Source organism: Polistes canadensis, unplaced genomic scaffold, assembly GCF_001313835.1.
Source record: "Polistes canadensis isolate GaletaPanama2010 unplaced genomic scaffold, ASM131383v1 scaffold_54, whole genome shotgun sequence".
In the NCBI taxonomy this organism is placed as follows: domain Eukaryota; kingdom Metazoa; phylum Arthropoda; class Insecta; order Hymenoptera; family Vespidae; genus Polistes; species Polistes canadensis.
In genome coordinates this window covers 469,494-490,546 of record NW_014569601.1, presented here as the reverse complement: position 1 = coordinate 490,546, position 21,053 = coordinate 469,494, and the positions used below count along the sequence as shown (strand labels likewise).

Here is a 21,053-nt window from a genome sequence, read left to right as displayed (position 1 = left end):
AGAAGGAGTATTTCGATGTTGATCGCGCATGTTAACTTTTGAAACATGATCGATAAATGGGATCGAGCAAATGGGTTAAGGCTATGAGTTAGCAAGTAGTTATGGCAAACAACGTATTAGAAAAATAGAAAGGGAAAGAGAGAGAGAGAGAGAGGKAGAGAAATGGTTTGAGAGCGTCCAACGATAAATTCGTGTTCTCCATGTGTGATAAATAATGAAAGGGGATTAACCAAATCGCCATAAGCGTTATGATGCACGCATGCTATGTTAGATGTTGGCTTCGTTGAACTATAGATCGCTAAAGGAAAGAAAGAATGAGAATGAGATAGATAGATGTATTAGTATGTTGTATATACATGTGTGTGTATATATGGATTGTAAGAGTGGGGGAGAGGAGAGGTAAAGGGGGAACGGTCAATCGTGGCTATCATTAAGCCAGGATTTAATGAGCGAGGTGCGCCGGACGTGGGAAGTCGCCTGTCGCGCGGTAATTACCTTAGTTCAATTATTAGACGATTACCATGAGGTAATGGACATTGAAAGTGGGAGTGGAATCGGTTCGCGTGATCCCCCTTTTTTTTCTTTTTTTTTCTTTTTTCTTATTCTCTTCACGATTAGTTCAAAAATATATTCCATTTTCAAAGTATTTTTCTATTATATTCCACGAATATAATATATTGTATATAATATTTTATTAATTTATTGATAATTAATTACAAGTGACTAATCGTAAAAATGTTAATCAAACTGTCGACTCTTTGCGATTAATATTATATTAGAATTATTGATATTATTAAATAATTGATAAAATTTTTTTTCTCAATATGAGGAATGTTATATCAATGTAGCTTCCGTTTGTAAATTGACTATTTTTGTTAAATGAAAATTGCGCTAGAGTTAAAATAAGCGTAGATTAGATGAAATGAGTTCTCGTGAATAAGACGACGTCGACAAGATCGATTTCGGAGACGATCGTATACGTCGCATCATCGGCACGATGCCTACCGTATTAAGAACGGCGTGATTAAATAATAGGGTCTGTTAAATCGTAAGAGAGGGGAACTTACATGGTCGTCCTATATTTGTACGACCTAACGTTATGGCTATTCGGGTCGTACGAAGTGTAGGGACGTAAGAAACGAAGCTTAAACCGATCCTAAATCAATTCGAGAGAGGTTCATCTTCTATTTCTTTCTCTATACTTCTATCATTCTCATTTTCTTTAACTCGTTGAATTATCTAACGCGACACGTTTCGCTTAACATTATCACTTAAACCGACATTTTTTTTTCTTCCTCATTCAAAAGATACTTCGCTACGATTAAAACGAAAGAAACGAAGTAAACGTTTAGCCGACAACGCGGATTAAAAGATGCGAATGTTTAAACGAGAGAGAATGAAAAATAATAATAATAATAATAAGAAGAAGAAGAAGAAGAACAGATTTGTTAGGGTGAGGTTAAAAAAAACGAAAGAAAAAGAACGTGGATTTAAACGAGATATCCTTTGTCACGTTGTCCTTAGATGAAGGATTAGCAACCGTTAAGATATCGCTTAGTCGTTAAAAATAATTGTCAGTTGGATAATTAAGGGCTTCCTTCTTCTTCTTCTTCTTCTTCTTCTTTCCTTCCTTCCAGAACCCTTTTTTTTTCTCGCAAGAGTAGAGGAAAATATTCTCTTTTCCGTCCACGCTTCGGCAGATACCACTTTCTTTCTTTCTCATTTTTTTCTTCTTCTCCTTCTTCTATTTTCCTTCTCTTTTCTTTTTCTTTTTATTGTACAAGCCCCGTACTTTCCCCGTATTTTCCCTTTCGATCTGCTTACGCTCGGCAAGTTGTCTTCTTTATTCGTGTATTCGTAGTATTTTGTTAGCACATCGTTAGAGAAGCTAAAGGGGATGCAGGATTTCTTGTAAAGAGGAAAAAGGAAGAGAAAAATAAAGAGAAAGAGAGAGAGAGAGAATCTGTAACGAGTACCCACCATCTCCCCCCCTCCCCAGCCTTCCCATTCCTCTCCCTCTCTTTCCTCATTCTTGCAACGGACCTCGTTACGCAGATCAGACGCAGCCAGAATCGAATTTTTCGCTGGAGAAGCTCCTTTACTCGTTTATGCATGCGCCCACATTTATATATATATATATACACACACACATACTACTTCGACGAGTATTGACTTGTTCTTTTACATCTACTTTGTGCTTGTACTCCTATTTCTTTCTCTCTCTCTCCACCTTATTGCTTTTTTTCGGATTTTCCTGACATCCTAGAATTTATTTTTTATGTTTCTTTTTTTCTTTTTTTAGTTCAAAAACAATGTCAAAGATAATTGGACAGAAAAAGAAATAAAATATCATAAATTTTTATTTAATATTATTTCTTTTTTTTGATTATGTTATATAATAGTAATAATAATAATAAAATAAATCACTAGACTATCGTTTCTTAATTTTGTCATGAAGTTAGGTTCGTGAAATAATGAATTGCGATTGTTTCAGTTTATCGATAGGATGAGAAAAGAAATGAATTAACAATTTGGAGAAGTTAAGACAAAGGAAAGGAAAATAATATCCTGTTGGTAAAAATAAAGATATAGACTACAAAATATGAATAATTCTACGAAGGAGGAGGATCCATCTTAACAAGTGGTTCGTCCTAATTTAGAAAGAAAGAGAGAAAGAGAGAGAGCTCAGCTGATAATCATTAGAGGCGACTTAATTTGACTTTGGTTTGGAGCCGAGAAAGGATGAGAATAAAAAAAAAACAAAAAAAATAAAAGAAAAGAAAAGAAAAGGGGAATGTAAACGGGGTTGCGAAAGGTGAAACTTTTTCCTTGTGTTGTTCCGTTAAAAAAAGAGTTTGGGGATGAGAATAGGGGTTGGTTGAAGAAGGAAAAAAAGAAAAGAAAAGAAAAGAAAAGAAAAAAAAGAAAGAGAAGAACTGTTGGGGATAAGGATTGTAAATATTAATGCTGTGGGCTCGGCCAAAGGAAAATATTTGAATAATAATTACCGAGGCGCCCTCGGCCCTTGTTACCTTCTATCTCTTTCTCTCTTGTATAATATAAAATAGTTCGCTAAGGAAAAAGATGATAAAGATAAAGATAAAGATAAAGAAGAAGTAGCAGAGAAGGCACGCGCTCGAGAGAAAAATAAAAAAAAAGAAAAATCAGGGGTAACCTCGAGAATTTTCTAATTAGAAGGATTCAAGCGGATCCCGCAAACAATACCAGAAGCATCACTTCCAACGTCTCAGGGGGTTGAAAACACTCGAGGTCTTTTCTCTCTTTCTCGATGGGAAGGATTTTAATATCCCGAAGAAAACTTCGTCGTTTATTATCGCCAGTATCATTATTATCTTTTTCCGTGGCCGGGGAGCACGGGCCAGGGGGTTCGGACACAAACGAACGGGAATTTTTTTACTACAATGGATATTAATATTTTTTTGGGGGTTTATATTTTTTTCTTTTTTTTTAGATATCACGCACACTATTATTAATTGTATAAGTTATGCAGGTATAATAGTATTTGTTTTAATGTAATTTTGTTCATTGGTATATAAATTTTGTTATATTATTAAAATAACTAGGGGTGTTCAAAAATTATCATAAAGATAAGTTTTATTAAATAAAATATTAATAGATAACTGTAATTTTATAAAAACTTCTGTGATCATATATTTAAAATATTAATAAATGATTATTTCTAATGAAACAATATTTCCATATAAAACCAACAATCGATGTAATAACACGGACCGAGAAAGTTGTAAAATATTGATGAAATAAAATACAAATGATAATTTCAAGGGTAGAGATTGTTACAAATGTAAAACTCGTGTGAAGGTAAATGCAAAGAAATAGGGTTGTAAGTTGGAGGGTTGAAAGTACAGCTTGTGTCCCAGGCACAGCAGGGTCTTCTCGTTGGCCTCCGAGACTTTTTCCATCGTACTCTTGGACAAACTGTAAAGCTTGTCGTGGATTGGCTGATTCCTTTCTCATGTCGCTCTGGCACGTGATGAAAGTAATTAAGCGCGGGTAGACGGAGGGGTGTAAAAGTAGGGCATTACTGTTACCCGAAGGGAGATTAAGAAACCTTATCGTGTCTCTTCGCGACTTGCCTCTCTACGTACTTGTATAATTTTAAATCGTCGTCGTGAACACCGTGACTGGACACCGAGTAAGATTAATCGCCAGACTTTTTTTTATACATATATATATATATATATATATATACATTTGTATATATATTTTTTAAATACATTTGTATTTTTATATGCATATATATACGTGTGTGTGTATGTATGTATGAATGTATGGATGTGTATATATGTATGTATGTGTATGTATGGTATATATTTATAATATATATTCATATACTATATTTATATACAATTCTGTACATACATAAGTTAAGATGCATGAACGACCTTAATCCTCCGACGGCTTTGTTACGACTTTCATCCTATCTCTCTTAACTCCATGGAAAAAGAAATCATTTCTTTAAGTCGACTCTGTGATATTATCTCTTCGTATTTTTATTATTTTCTCTCTCTCTCTTTCTCTCACTCTTTCTCTACTCTTTATTTTTATTTTTCTTTCTCTTTTTCTCGATATGAATTTTCTCTTTCGAGATGATAATAATTCTTATTTCATTAAGATAAATATATTTTTCGTTAAAAAATATTCTTTAAGACAATATCAAAAAGATATTCTCTGATCTTTTATGAATAATAATTTCTTGTTATTTGAACGAACAATTATAAGAAAAATTTTAATAAAAGAGAACTTTTCTACGATAAATTTATATAATATCGTATATATTATTATTGTATTGATTAATTAATGATTTGTTAATTATTTATATTGGATCGATATTTATAATAAAATTTTATACACCCTGATGCAATGAATAGATACCGACAAATTATATTTAACTTTTTATTATAAAAAATATTGTTTTAAAAATATATAATATATTCTTACAACACGATTAAATTAATAATTTTTGTCTCTCTATTTACTACTAAGGATGTTTTAATTATTCCAAATAATTAAGTATAACAACGATGAGAGAGAGATTCATTCAAATAATTTTGTATTTCCACGAAAAAAGATTGATGCATTGTTTCAAAATAATAATTAATTTTGTTTTCATTTAAACAATCTTATCCCAGTTTATTCTTTCGTTCTACATGTAATATTCGACAGGGAACTTACTACTTATATATTACTGACTTACTTACGCACGTCGACTCGTCCAGGGACTTTGGCGTTATCTCGATTGCATCGCGTCACCAAGTGCAGCTGCAATTTATCGTTGCATTTACTGTCGCAGTGGTACAATGAATTTACTACAATATTGCCGTCGTTACTATATCTCGACGCGTGCCGTCGGTCTACCTTAACTACCATATAGATCAAATGATAGCATTTTATCGTGTATCTATTATTATACAGATATATATAAATATACATCCTTTTGAAACAATTTTTTTCTTTTTTCTTAGATTTAATCCAATTATTAACAAATTCTGCAATATTCTGATAAAGAATATTACTAATTCGATTTTTAAAAATAACAAAATAAATTCATATTTAAGATAAGGATGGAAAATAAGAAGTAAAGAGTGTATGTGTGTGAGAGAGAAAGAGAACACAAAATGTGGGCCATAAGAAGTCTTTGAGAGTATTAAGAAACCTTATCGATATCCAGTCTGGTGTGTGTACAATTAGATTCGTCGTCATCAAATGAACTCCACTAGCCGCGACAAGAAGTTAACGATTATCTCGCAAACATCGTTCTCGTTAATATCGATTTTAATATTTCTAATGTATTATACTGTCTACATACACATACGCGGATGGATTGAGAAGTTTTCAACTTCAACGAACAACTTTAATTCATTTATTTATTAAATAATAATGTGTTTTTAATCCAACTAAATGTTAATCTTTTCAATCGACTAACAACGTTTTATTATCAAAATAAGTTTTATCATCCAACAACGGTACAGTTTATTTTTATGTTTGAAACACATTTCAATTTAAATTAATCAATTGAAATAATTTTGAATGTAGATAAGATTTTAATTAAAAAAAAAAAGAAACTTAAATTATATTTTCTGAATAGTATGAACATCTTTCTCGGATATGATTAAATAGATTGATATGAAATTGACATTGATCAATTGAAATAATTTAAAATATGGATAAAACATTAATTAAAAAAATAAGTTAAATCATATATTTCTTCGAAGGTTTATCTTTTTATGGCTCGTAATTGATTAGATCAATATTAATTAATGCGCAAAATAAATTATATTTATTATATAATGGAATAATTAAATAAATGAGAAAGAAGTGTTTGTCTTAAAATAATAATTCTTGATAATCTATCAATAAGAGTCTATCGATCATAGAAACTCGTAGTGACTTATCGGCTGAAACGAAGATTTATTTTCTTTCTAATGATTCAAATTAGCGAGGCAAACCGTCTCGAGTTTACGACAACGGGACCTTGAGTTTAATTAGATACCAGAGACGCGCGCATTACGTCGGGCACGTTTAATTTTAGCCTGTACTTGCTTATCCGACGTAATGATCTCCATGTCTACGTTGCTGGCTCACGATTTACAAAGATTCTTTATTTCCTATCGTAAAAACTGATACATATAATATATAAATGCTATTATAAACAACCAGTATAAAAGTATAAGTCAATAATACGTAGGTACATTTTAAACTACACATACGTGTTAATTTAAAAATTTTCATTACCGGGAATGAAAGTTCATTAAAAAAATTGTAAAGTAATATAAAAATAAAATAAATAATAAATTGAATATAAGAAACACAAAAAAATGAGATAAAACTCATCAAACGAAGGAACACGAAGAAAGGAGTTAGCATTGCTTATATGGGGTTTTCTCCATTCCCGCTGGCTTCCTGACAGTCATTAGGGTAATCAACGAATTAGCGTTTCCGCGCTAAGAACTGGATAAGGTATAAAGAGTTAGGAGAGGACAAAGTATGTCTCGGCACGCGATCCCGAGGCCTTGTTCGTTCCTTTCTTCATTCGTTCCTTTTCCAAACGTATTCGCTATGCTGAAGATATTATCAACGAAATCGGTATTTTCGACCGATGATAAATCAAAGAGGTATCATTTAAAATCTTCATCCGTAACGTACTAGAAATCGATAGGTAGATTCCTGCAATTTTTAACAGTAACCAGCATACAAATGTTGCACCATACAATTAAAAACTTTAAATAAATTTATCATAATCTTTTGCTATTTTAACCAATACTGAAGTAAATCTCAAGCATCCAACTTGTTCGCATGATCCCATATTAAAAATAAACTTGGTGTTAATCAATTGTCCCATTCGTACATATTTTTATAGCGAATATAAATATCATTTTTATAAGTATATCATAGAATATTAATTTGATTTAAAGGCTTGAAAAAGTCATAAAAGAAGATATCAAGATCAACGAGGTTTAACAGAAGATTATTAAAGGTTTTAAACTTTTAATCACCTGACCATAAAGTCAATGGTAATTGTCTTTCCGGTGAATCTCTGTTAAACTCACCCTCTTTCGTCGGACATGCAAATAACTGTGGGGTTAGTTAGTTAATGGGGTCGTGCTAGGGTCGGAGACCGAGTGAGTTCATTCATTAGGGGTTGATGGCTTAATTGCCAGCTCGCAGCATCACCAATCTCACCCCCTCTGATAGTAGTAGCCATGAATCCACTGACTCGTTTTACCCCGTCCTCTCTTATTCTCTTATCCTTCTGTTTCTCCATCCCTGTGAAATACCAGCCACCCCTTCCTTCCTTCCTGCCTGCCTGCCTGCCTTCCTTTCTTCCTTTCTCTTTGAGTGTTTCATCAGCAACAGGTTGTTCCAGGATCACTGATTCAACCCTGCTGGCTCGTTTGCAAGCATCCTACTCGTTTGCACAACCCCAAATTAAAAGCGAACTTGGCGTTAATTAATCGTCCCGTTCGCGGAAATCTTTTATGCTGAGTTTTACAAAGATTTTAAGTGCTATCCCTAGTATTTCCCAAACTTATTTTTTTATCAAGATGAATATAATTGATATTATTGTTATTTAATGTATATATCTATATTATATAATTTTTACATAAGTTTAATCAAGAGTGATTTTAGCGTTAACGAAACGTCTTGTTTGTTGAAATTTTTGTACAGAGAGTAAAATAATATCAAACGTAAGTTTTATTAAATTAATTTTCATATTCTTTTGTCGAGACAGAAATGATAAGTTTTGTTTTTAATTACTTATTTGATTAGAATCGAATAATATATGAAGAATATAGAATTTAAACACGAAATAGAACTTTCAAGGTATCACATAAAATCATGAGAGTTAGTATCTCTTAAGATCGTATATTTCGTTTGAAAAGATAAAGTTTGTCGAATCGGTGAATTCGAAGGGATGAGAGAATGAAGCGTTGATAATGGGTGAGCAGGTAAGGTACAATTATCTCTGTGGTACATTCTTTCTTTCATTCTTTCTTTACCAATGTATTGTATATATGTATGTATACTCTGTATAGATTGTAAAGTAGTATGTACACATACATATATATGTATATATACACATAGATATATAAAGTGTACTGAGAGATGAGAGGATTGGTTGCAAAAAAGTACCGGCAGCATCTCTAATTGCCATACGAAGATTCCCAGAGGAGCGTTACGGTTGCACGGTAGTTGCACGTCGATTTTACATTGTTTGCACGATGAAATAAGAAAGAACAGAATAGCCAACGGGCCCGTCTTTCGACACGGAACGAAAAGATTATCACGCCGCACCGCGAGAAAAGGGAATGCGTCCAAGTGCATTTTTGGTGTGCCCTGCCTATGTGCTCAACAACCTCATCTTCTTCTTCTTCTTCTTCCTTCCTTCCTCCTCTTCTTCTTTATCTTCTTTTTACATTTTTCGATTGAACAATGTATATACTATACTTAATCCGTCTTTCAAAATTTTTCATTTATTTGTTTCTCAGTCAATAATAATTGATCGGCATGTAATTTTTATATTTCGCACGTTTTCAACGATGTAACTTTATTTTTTTTTTTTTCGATTAAAATATTTCGTTCCTCGTATTTTTAGATTCAACAAATTCGTCGAGTTTGTCGAATTCAACGCTCGTTCATTGTCTTTCCTTTTCTTTTTTTTTGTCTTTTTCAATCTTTCCCCTTTCCACCCTCCAAAGTTGGTATCTTTGTTTTTTTTTTAATTCCTCTTCTCGTTCGTCGGTTCATTCGTTTTGCATAGAAGGTAACGACCATACGAATTTTCGCCATTTGTATGCGACACGGCTCAACCGTCAACGTGGGTCGACGTGAATTATCGCGAGTGTCAGGCCTTACGACCCGTCCGTACGAACGGTTTAATTTAAGGTTGGTGCTTTAATTCCTGGTAGAAAGCGCATTTGCAACGGTAGCTCGCCATGGAAGACCGAAAAAAAAAAGTAAGAGAGAGAGAGAGAGAGAGGGAGAGAGAGAAGCACCTCTTGCTCGGTGTGTCCTCGCGATTCGAATTCATCGCTTAGTCTTCTGGGATATTCCATTTTTTTCTTTAGTTTGAGTACGCGAATTTCATCCAGATTACGATCGCAATTTTGTCTATTCTAATCATCATTTTATTTCGTTCACGTATTACGTATCAATTTTTAACCGTATAAACATTTTATTAGAAATTCGTTTACAAATTAAAGATATAGAATAAAAATTTGTTCTTGTATACGTACGTATAATAATTTATATTCAGACACATATGAGAGACGATAATTATCGTAATTGATATAATATTTTTAATTTAAAATAATATATAAAAATTATCCCTCGTATTATATTTAATTGTAGATAATATTGATTAATAGAAAATATTAAACAGTATAAGGAAAAAAAAAATAAATTATTCAAGTATCAATTTTACTTATTTAAATTATTATGTATTACAATACTTTCTATTTTATCGATTAAAATATTGTGATAATTAAAATTTCTGTATTACGCATAAAAAAAAAAGAAAGAAAAGATAATACTTAATCGGATAAAAGGATCAATAAAACAAAATAAGGAAAAATATCACGAGTTGGTATAAGAGACGTCATCATTATTCAAGCTTAACAAAATTCATATTCCTCGCTGTGTCTTTTTAATTTAACGAAAAAAGAATTTAAAGCGAAATCTCGTGTTACGGTAGTCTCTCAGGGTGGTTTGAGGTGCACGTATAAAGTGCAGAGAAATGTGCTATGGATGAAAATGATCTTGCTTGTTGGCGAGGGTTGATCTCTTTTTCTCTCTCTCTTTCTCTCTCTCTCTCTCTCTCTCTCTCTCTTGGAAGACAAAAACTGGCGTCGATGTAATGCAATTTCGTAGCCAACGAATGAACGAACGAACGAACGAACGAACGTACGAACGTAAAGAAAAGGAGGAAGAGGAGTAAGATGAGAAGGGAAGAAGGGGTAGGAGGAGAGGAAAAGAGTGCGTTGGAAGGCGGGGATGATTTAGTAATGAAGATATTAACGGAGCAAAAGCGCGCCATGGAATACTGAGATTCAACTATCTAACTGCTGACATAACTCACGTTTATGACTCTATGCCGAGCTCTTCTTTCTTTTCTCTTTTTCCTTTCACTGTTCTTTTTTTCTCCCTTTCTTTCTTTTTTTTTTTCTTTCTCTTTGTGTATGTCTCACCAACCATCGTGAAATCCCCTTTTATCCTTTTCACTGTCTTCTTCTTTCTTACTTTTTTTTTTTTTTATCTATCTCCTTTTATCTATCTTTTATATTTTTCTCTTGCTAATATCCAACGATGGGGTAATTAATGTGAAATATTTTCACGAAAATGGCCAACCCTCTTTCTTTCCCAACTAATTCCAAGTTAGTTGATATATTATCTTTTCAATTGAGAATCTTTCTCTTCGTTTACTCTCTCATTCTTTCTTCAACTTTATTTTTATTCATATTTTTTTTCCTTTGATTTTCACACATTCTCATTAGAATTCATTCATAAACGGGTTTGTAATAATTGCATTAATTTTTTTTCCATCGAAAAATATTGTCCCGTCAATTTATATATTTCCTCTCAATTTTATTATTTATTTTTATAATATATTTATTTTTATAATATATTTATTTTTTCTTTTTTTCCTGTTTGATTTCCAATCTCATGAGAATTCATATATTATGTAGGTTTATAATAATGAAGTTTGTATAACGAAATGCCTACGAATAAGATTGTTTTCCCTAGAGAGATATATTCTGTGTATTCTGTGTATCATGTTTATATGTATGTGTGTGTGTGTGTGTGTGTGTTTGTGTGAAACAGAGGAAGGTTTTGTAAGGGTAGAAAGAATGCGATACTTGGAACTAAAGAAGAAAAGGAAGATTCTTGCAGAATGGATTTCGACGGGGTACATTAGTCGAGTTATACCCCCGAAGGCATTGCTTTCTCGCTGCGTTGTATATCTTGCTTATTTTTTATTATCACCCCTGGCAACGGACGATAAGTAAGTGGAAGGGCTGCTCCTGCGCTTTCACCCTTCGATTTTTCTAATGTTCTCAAAGAGATCTTTTCTAAACAACGATTTTCCTTTTTAGGCTAATGTTTTCTTCAAATTTGAAATAAAAGAAAAATGTATATATGCGGTTTTATATTTTTTACAAAAAATTATTACGAAAATTTAATTAATTTATAGTAATTAATTTGACTGTATCAGATTTATATATTTTTATTGAAAATAATTATCAAATTGTTATTAATTTTGTATAAGAAATTTATTTAATATCTAGTTTCGCTGCATTTTCTTTTCGAAGAGCATACTCTACACGGTCTAGTAATTTTTTGTCTTCTAGTAACTTTTTTTTACAAAAAATAGTATCTCAGTTGACCGGAAATTGTTTGGTGGATTATTGTATTTTAACGTAACAACAGGTTTTATTAATTAAATATTAGCTGAAAAAGCTTGTGTGTAGGCTTTCTGGCCTAAAGTGTATGCATTATTGGAAATCATAGACTCTATATTATAAAGTAATTGTTTATTAGTAAGGAATATAAAGTCTGTGCTCTGACTGAACGGATCTGACGTATAACAAGAGCGCTGCGATCACTTGTTAACTCCTAATTGGTCAGCAACGTTTGAATATAACGACACTGTATGTAAAAATGTAAAATAAATGTAAAATAAATGTAAAATAACTTCAAAAAATAACTTCAAATAACTTAAAAAAATAAATACCAAAGAAATAAAATAAATAATTAGCAATAATTAATATTAGTTTTTGCTGTGACATTTAAATTATTTAAATTTGTATCGGTAATCACAGGCTGTGCCGATGGTTCGCAAAATAAATTAGAAGTTGACGGAATACATAAAATTTCATTCGCAGACAATTCATATCAATCATTTTTCTTTGCAGCCTATAGACCCTACAATGTTCCGTATTAGTTTGCGTTTTGTTTTCCTTATTTTTCTTATTCTTTTTCCTAAGAAAACAATATTCTTTACATTTCTCTGCATTAGTTTTCGGCATCTCGAAAACTTAAACAGAAATTTAAACGTATACTGATCCTGGTCAAAAGTATCAAAATATAGATATCAATCCACACTAAAAATAAGAGAGTCATATCAAATAGTTTCATGCCTCAACGGGCATAGTGCGGTGGCAGCACTAGTTCCTACTCAATCATTTAAGACAAGCAGCGCTTCTTGAGTACGATTAAAACTTGAATGGGTGACCGCTTGAGAAAAAAAAGAGAGGCGCTGATAGCTCAAAAATTTTAATAGTTTCTTCCGGTCATGCCATTCTTAAATAGTTATCTTTTAGGAATTTAAGATGTCGCGCGGGTGTAGAGATACTTACGGTACGGTAAATAAATAAGTTAAACGTGAAGGGTGTAAAAAGAAAAGGTAAATTCATTTTTCTGCAGTGTTACTTCAAATCACGAATTAGTTTTGATATAAAATTGTTAATTAATTTATTCGTAAAGCAGATACGTCTTAAGAATTAGATTTTACTAAAAATTTGGAAAGTGAATGCTACGTTGCTTGTGGTTGGACGGTTAAAAGAAAAAGAAGTGAGGTTAGGTTATCACGTGTTTTATGAAAAAGATTCTGAAAATGTTCATTTATAGAGAAATTGAACTATAAAATGGTGGAATGTTTAAATGAAATACATTCTATGTTACAAAAAAATTTATCGATAGATAAACGTATCCAGAGTAAATCCGAGAAAAAAATAGAAATGGACGACGGTGTCATGGCAGATGAAGTACTGGACGACGAAATATAGAAGATATATTATAACGTAATATACATAAAATGTTAAATTATTATGCATGCTAATATTTCTAAATATTGTTGTTAACTGATAAATATATTCAAATTTAATATTTAAGTATAGTATTAATAAGTAAGTAATAAGTATATTATGGTATTTAAATTTAATATTTAAAAGTACAGTATTTAAATATGGTATTGAAATATGGTATTTAAATATAGTATTTAAATATATTTAAATATTTAAACCAACCAACATATTAATGAATAATATTTAAATATTTAACTATAAGATTAATTTCTATCAATTGAATATTGATAAATAATAAATGATAGATAAATAAAGCATTAATTTTGTATGTCTTTACTTCTCGTACGCGTTATTAACGAGCAGTTACGTAAGTTTCAACCGGTAAGTCCATATGTCGGTTTCGAATCGCGTTTTCCACGGGTTAGAGAACGTGTTACATGCGAAGGGTATCATATAACTAAGGGGATGTTTTTATATTTATGGCACCACGACCAATGGGATGCTATTAATGCCTGCCCTTTTTTCTTTTCGTTAATAACCATGCACGATAAGCACGTAGAAAAGAATCGGGGGACACGTTTCTTTCTCCTCGTGGGATGAAAAAATTCATTCGGTAAGGGGTGCTAGGTATTTTAGGGTAACCATTCTTTTTTTCTTTTCTTTCATTCTTTAGTTTTTGTTTTTAAATCTCGTCTCTTCTACTATAGACTCAATAATACGAAAATGTTAGACTATATTATACTTCGACCTGATTTTACCTTACTAATCGATGAGTTGGATAATGAATGGAATGTTGAAATTGTTTATGGTTATATTTAAATAAATAATATTATTGAACTTCTAATAAAATACTATTCGGTATTTTTTTATATTTAAATAAATCAACGTACTATAATAGTATTTTTTATATTGAAAATTCCAACATAAATTAGTCGATCTAATGAATATTCGATTAAATAAAAAGAAGTTTCTCTTAGAAATATATTTTTGAGATATTTTTTCTAATATAAATATTTAATAAGATTTCATTTTCCCCCTTAGCATTTGTCCCTTTTAGACGATCTACTTTCTCACAGCATTTTTTCTATTAAATTTCTTTAACAAATTATTTCCTTGTGTAGTTTTCTTGTGTATAATGTGTTTAGTTTCGCTAAACTATATCGAGTGAGTCGTATAATGACACTTTCTTTCTGGAATCAGGGGTTGAATGACTGGATGAATAGATGGATGGATGGATGGATGGACGGACGGATAGATAGATGAATAACCAAGGTCGATGACAGTTTGAAAGGGGAAGCGTATGATGACTGTCGATGAAAGTTTTCATGTTATTTCTTTTTGTTCTTTTTTCTTTCTATTTCTCTTTTTTTTTCTCCCCCCCGTCTCTTTCTCTCTTTTTATTTTTTTCTTTTCTTTCTAGTCTTTCCTTTTTGTTACAACATATTATTCCACTTTTTGAAATGACTATGTTCCGTAGTGCGACATGCAATCATTCGTTTCTCGATGCTCGGGCTTATGAAAGTTTTATCGGTGTGATCATCGTCGTCATCGTCGTCATCGTCATCGTCATACTTGTCTGCGGTTTTGAGCGTCAGCTAACCGACCGTCTTTGTCGTGGAATATATTAACGATTATTGCCTGGCAATGCTCGCCAACCCGTCTCTTTCTATGTTTCTTGTTTCTCGTTCCTCATTCCTCGTTTCTCGTTTTGTCCTCTTGGCTACGTTGCATCGTTTCACGAGATACAGTACCAAGAACAAAGCCGCATAGTGATTTTACTTCTAACCAAAGTAAATAATTTCATTCGATGGTTTTTACTTCCAACAAAAATTACATAATTAATATTTTTATAAATGTTTTTTTTTGTTATTTTCTAATATCGATAAGTTTGAACACTCGTAACCACCAATCGAATAATTTTCACAATTTTTCATCGTGATCGAGAAAAAAGTTTCAATAATTTTTATTAACCCCTCGGAACAAAAATTGTAATTAATATTAATCAATTGTTTATGTTATTTAAAAGAGATTCATTTCTTTTCCATTTTTTTGTCTTTTCATCATAATAAATTTAAAACACGCGTCGGGTCAAATAATTCCCATTATTTTTCAGATCAAAGAAAATAGTTTGTATAATCTTGAAAAAAAAATAAAATTGTGCGGAGAGTTTCTAAGAGGAGGGGAAAAAAAAGAAACATAATAATCGTGATTATTTCGGTTATTAAACGCAAATTTCTCTCACACATACGAAGCATCCACCATATAGCCCAGTGTTTTAATTCCGATTTGCATAATGATAGAAAATCGTATCAATTTACCCCTATCGCTCGTCTTTTGCATCCGAAATATCCTCCCTTTGGTCTTATCGACTTTTTTACTGCACAAAACATTTTTTTTTTTTTTATTATTAAAAAAAGAAGGTTAGTACTCTGTTTAGATCGAGAAATTGTTATTGGTCTCGCGATCGTGGTGGCACTTTTATTTGGGGTGGCAACTGGTTGCACGCACTCTATCCGAATCATTTAAAGTTAAAAGGAAAAAAAAAAGAGAAAAATAGTGAAAGTGAACAAGAAAGAATGAAAGAGAGAAAGAGAGATAAATGGCTAAAGGGAGAAAAATTATCTTTTTACTCAAGTTTTACGTTAACATTTTACTTTTACAGATGCACATGGTATTTGTGTGCGAGTGTGTGTAAAAGAGAAAGAAAGTATTTTATATACGTTGTACTACCGATTGATTTTTTTTCTCCCTACTTTATTTTTTCTACTTGTTTCTATTTCTCTCTCACTTTCTCTCTTTCTTTTTCTTCTCTCTTTTCTGTATTTTTTTTTTTCCTTGTTCTTTTTTATTCCCAGAGTATCGTAGGCGCGCGTGCGAATCGTCACGCGGCCGCGGGTTGGTAGGAGGCGACGAAAAAAATAGCTTTATGTCACGAGGGATCATTAGGGACTTTCTCCGGAGGGGTCGAAGAGAGTGGCAGGGTCAGGTATGGCCCCTGACCTTGGATAAAGTACATTGTACGACGGTCATTCGCCCTAAGTCGACGACAACGACAACTACGACGCAACGTCGCCCTCATGTCTCTTCGATATTTCTACGACCGAATTGCGTAACGTTCCTATTCTGCGTTAGGGTTGCGTTCCTACCGTTCGATCATATTTTTTTTCTACTTTTTTTTTATTGATTAAGGGTCGTTTAAGAAAGTTCTTGATAAAATAATTTCACCGTGTTGTTATATACGAAACTTTTACAATACGGGTATAGGGAAAAAAAAAAATATAAAAATGCTTGTAAGGGTGATATTTATAATAATTATAAATAAATTCGAAAGGGGGTAGGGGAAACACGATTTGTTCGATTCGATTAGGAAGGAATAGAAAATATTATTATTTTTAATAAAATAAAGAATTATCAATGATATACCTGTAACTAAAAAAAAAAAAGAAAGTTAAAATGTAAAAATTAGATATAATATTACATTATAATATATAAATATTTATATAAAATTAACAAAATATAATAAATCGATAATCATATACACAAATATGCGAATAATTGAGAAGAAAAAACAATTTCTTAATAATAAATGAGAGTTTAAATTAGGTCAAGAAAATTGTAAATTCCATACAAGCGATCGGCGCACAGAATTAAATTAGATTTATTTATTGAACTTAAATTACCTAATACATTATAGAGAAGGAGGAATATTATCGTTAATAATATCGTTTAGAAAGAATCGATCGGAAGGAACAGGACGTCAGCGAGAAAACGAATAGAAAAGAGTAAGAGAGAACGAGAAGAAGTAAGAGAAAGAGGATAAAGAAATAAATCGCTGATAAACGGCAGAGACAGGCCGGTACTCGTGAATCGTGCAAGCAATTATCGCGATCGACCTTATTCAGTATATTCTATTAAAATGCTATCCATAGAAAACTTCGTTGATGGTCGTCTTAGTTAGTTGTGTCGTCGTCGTGCCTCTCCGTGACATTTCGGCTGGTTCACGATAGTCACGAGTTACTATCCTGACGTACGTTGATAATCCAAGAAAAAGTATTAGAAAGAATAGAAAGATAGGGGTGGATTAGGGGAAGGTAGGATCAGAAGGTAAAGGATAAAAAAATGAAAAAAAAAGAAAATGAACGTTCGAACGATTCTCGTTTTCACGCTGGTGTCTTTTCGAACGATTCTACCACCACCACCACCACCACAACCACCATGATAGTTGTTGTTTAGTCGATAACGTCGAACTCTATTGTACCATTCCTACTAGTCCGTGTGCTTTTCTCTAAAAAAAGCTCTCATTTTATCGAGCTTTCAAGCTCGAACTGTTCACCGAGCTTCGAACGATGACGACAAATGTACTTACTACAAATCCTCATTATCGAGATGTTCCCTTTATATTTCTCTTTTCTATTTTTCTTTTCTTTTCTTTTCTTTGCTTTTCTTTTCTTATATCTTTCTTTTTCTGTAATTTTAAAGAAAAGCTTTTATTCAGAAGTATCATTATAAAAGAGGGAAACGATAAAATGCGAAGGAAAAAGTTCTCGTTGTACTTGAAATATTTTTTAATACTTCGCGAGTTGATTGAAAAGTTAATTATATTTATTTTAATTATCACGAATTTGATATCGGATTAATGTATCGTTAATAGGAATATTATAATGGAAAATAAGATAAACAATAAGGATTAGAAAAAGTTTTTATAATACTCGAGTATTGTATTTATTAAAGCAGGTAATATTTATTTCAATTATTATTCTCTCATTAAATATAGAATATATTTTTTTTAACAAAAGGGTAATAATAAAAAATTAGTTATTTGAATTAGTATATCTTTTAAAATGAAATATTCGATTTAAGACGAATAAGGTTATTAATTTTGACGTAGGATCGTATCAACTGTATTAATAAAATCATAAAAAGCAACATTATCATTCCCAACCCTACTTCTTTTCCTCCCTAGAATCGAATTTGTTTTTTCTTTTCTACGAATGGATGGTAACAAGTGTAGAATAGAAACCCTTTTCGTCTAGAATTCACGGGGTGTGAAATGATCGCGATACGCTCATTTGCATGGGGAGTTTGTTAGGGTGAAAACGGGCGGGACTTTTTCGAGTGTAATCAAAAGGATTGTGTGTTACTCTTTTTTTTCTCTCTAATAGAAAGAAACCAAAACAAAAAAACAGTACACCGAGAATAAAGAAAAAAGGGGATGGGGTGAAGATATTTACGCGTTAGTCAAAATAATCGGATAGCGCGTGTTATTTATACAATAACACTATTACGTGGTTAGGTAAATTTTTTCGAACGAAGAAAAAAGAAATTATTTCTCGTGAAGGGGTAGGGGGTTAGAAAGAAATAAAGAAAGAATAATAATAAATAAAAAATAAAAAGAAAAAAAGAAAATGAGGAAGACAGTACTCGTGGGGGTCACAAAAAGTAATCAAGATGGTTTCTCCCGTCGAAGGGCTCAGGTTGATACTATTTCGAAACGAATTACAACGATTTAAAGTTTTCTCTCCTATCTTTTCTCCTATCCAACCCCCGTCTTATTTTGTCTCCCTTCGTCATCAACTCGCCGAGGGGTTGCCTTACCTCCCAAAAGTCATAGTTTCTTTATAGAAGAAGAAGCTCAGAAAAAAAGGAAACTTCGATATCAAGGACACGTACAAAGTACGAAAATAGTTCCTTTATAATTTCGTACTTTTATTTTCTCTCTTTCACTCTACCTATTTGTTAATATTTTATTTTATTTTGTTCTAACAGTAATATATAAAATAATAATAAAAAAGGTACGAGAATGTTTGATAATAATTATTTGTATTAATCATTCAAAAGGATTCTTCTGGTATATATACCCTAATCAACAACGAGTTAAGATTTAATCAGTTTAGTATACACGTATTTATCTTTCCTTCTTTCTTTCTTTATTTCTTTTTTTCTTCTTCTTCTTCTTCTTGTTTTCTTACATAATGGGTCTATTTGTACCAGAGAGACTTTAATCACGTTCCTTCCGTGTCTTTGGTCTCTTCGTAGCAGAACACGAATCCTTTCGTGTTCATAGTTTAATTATGTACGTTAATCGTCGATCCCTTCCCGCTTTTATTTTCTTCCTTTTTTTTTTTTTTTTCGTGAGACTCTTAGATAAAAGGGAGTAATTATTTTTTCCTTTCTTTTTTTTTTTTTTTTATTTCGTGGATCGATGCGACCTCGATTGTCATCTCCTTCGGGAATTCTTCATTTTTACCTTATCCATTATATCACTGACAGTTTATATTAATAGTTATAACCGTAATATATATATATATATATTTATATTTATCTAATTACACGTACGTTGGGCATATATTATATTATATATTTATATTTATATTTATATATGGTTTCATGTTCGAGTACACGTAAAATGTGTATAGAGAGATATACGAATACTTTTTTTTAAACACATACGTTTGATGATACCTAATCTTTCTGAGCTCGTTACACGCTAGTTAAGACGCTTTAGAAATATGATTAGTCTTTTGTTACTGACCTGTTGATGGCCAGGACGCGACTGAGGCTGGGAGAGAGCCTGGCCTGCATGGTCTACTTGCACCGCTGAAACTATCACAAGCATTTGGTGTTTTATTCCATCTAGCTGAATGGTTTACTTTTTTTTTTTTTATTTTATTTTAAAATTTGGAAAAATTTAAAAAATTTTCTTTCAAAGGAAAAACAACCATTCTATTTCGAATTATTATTTCGCGCGTGCGTGCGTTGTCAAGGAACTCTACGGTATTTGGAAGCGACTCGAAGATACTTTTTCGTTTGGAAATAAAGATATTATGATGGGGGCTAACAACAAGAAGAGAGAAAGAAGGAACGAACAAGGATACGAAAGTTTTAAAAAGAAGAGAAAAAAAAAAGAAAAAGAAAAAAAAATACGAAAAAAAGAAAAATGAATGAACGAATGAATGAATGCAAGTAAGAAAGAAAGAAAGAAAGAAAGAAAAAGGTCACGCCAGTAATCGTATATCTCGCAAAAGAGATTATGATCGTATTTTATATTCTTCGTTCGTGAAAATAAACGAGACGACAGGCCAAACTCTCTCTCTCTCTCTCTCTCCCTCTCTCTCTCTTCTCTCTCTGTCCCTCGGTTTCGAGAATTCGACGCCTCCAACATCAACTTGTAGAATTCTTTTACAACCGTCTTCATATTTTTGCAATTCTTATAATAAATAGATAAAGAAAATTTGGTATAATATATTAAACGTATATGTAAATAAGTAAATATATATGTGCAGTGCTTTTTTTGTGATGTAACCCCATTGGATCGTTCTTTCGGTATATTTTTTTTTTTTACGATATTTTTAACGTTTCAATCGTATGTTATTATTACAATATTACATTTTATATTTGATCTACGGTCGTAAATTTGTATTTGTTCGTTTAATTTTTAGATTTGACCCGTGTGTCTAAAATAAATAAATAATTATGATACATTGTGTTTGATTTTTTATGGGCTCCGTGGCATAGGAAAAGCTACATTTGATTTTATTTACACATGAAAAATTTGAATATAATTTTATTTAATAAAAATCTTGACAAGAAGCGAGTTCCGCTATTTTTTTATTTACAAAAAAAGCACTGTATATATATATGTGTGTGTGGGTGTATTTATAGATAACTAGTAGTTTTACTATACTCAATAATATTACGACTATGCACTTT

At 31.8% G+C, this 21,053-nt stretch overlaps 1 protein-coding gene across 1 annotated transcript in view; it reads right to left on the bottom strand.

Moving 5' to 3' along the window:
* The window catches only part of LOC106785642 (zinc finger homeobox protein 3), a 337,287-nt gene that overhangs the window by 10,029 nt on the left and 306,205 nt on the right, over positions 1-21,053 (bottom strand). The gene's annotated exons all lie outside the window — the stretch shown is intronic.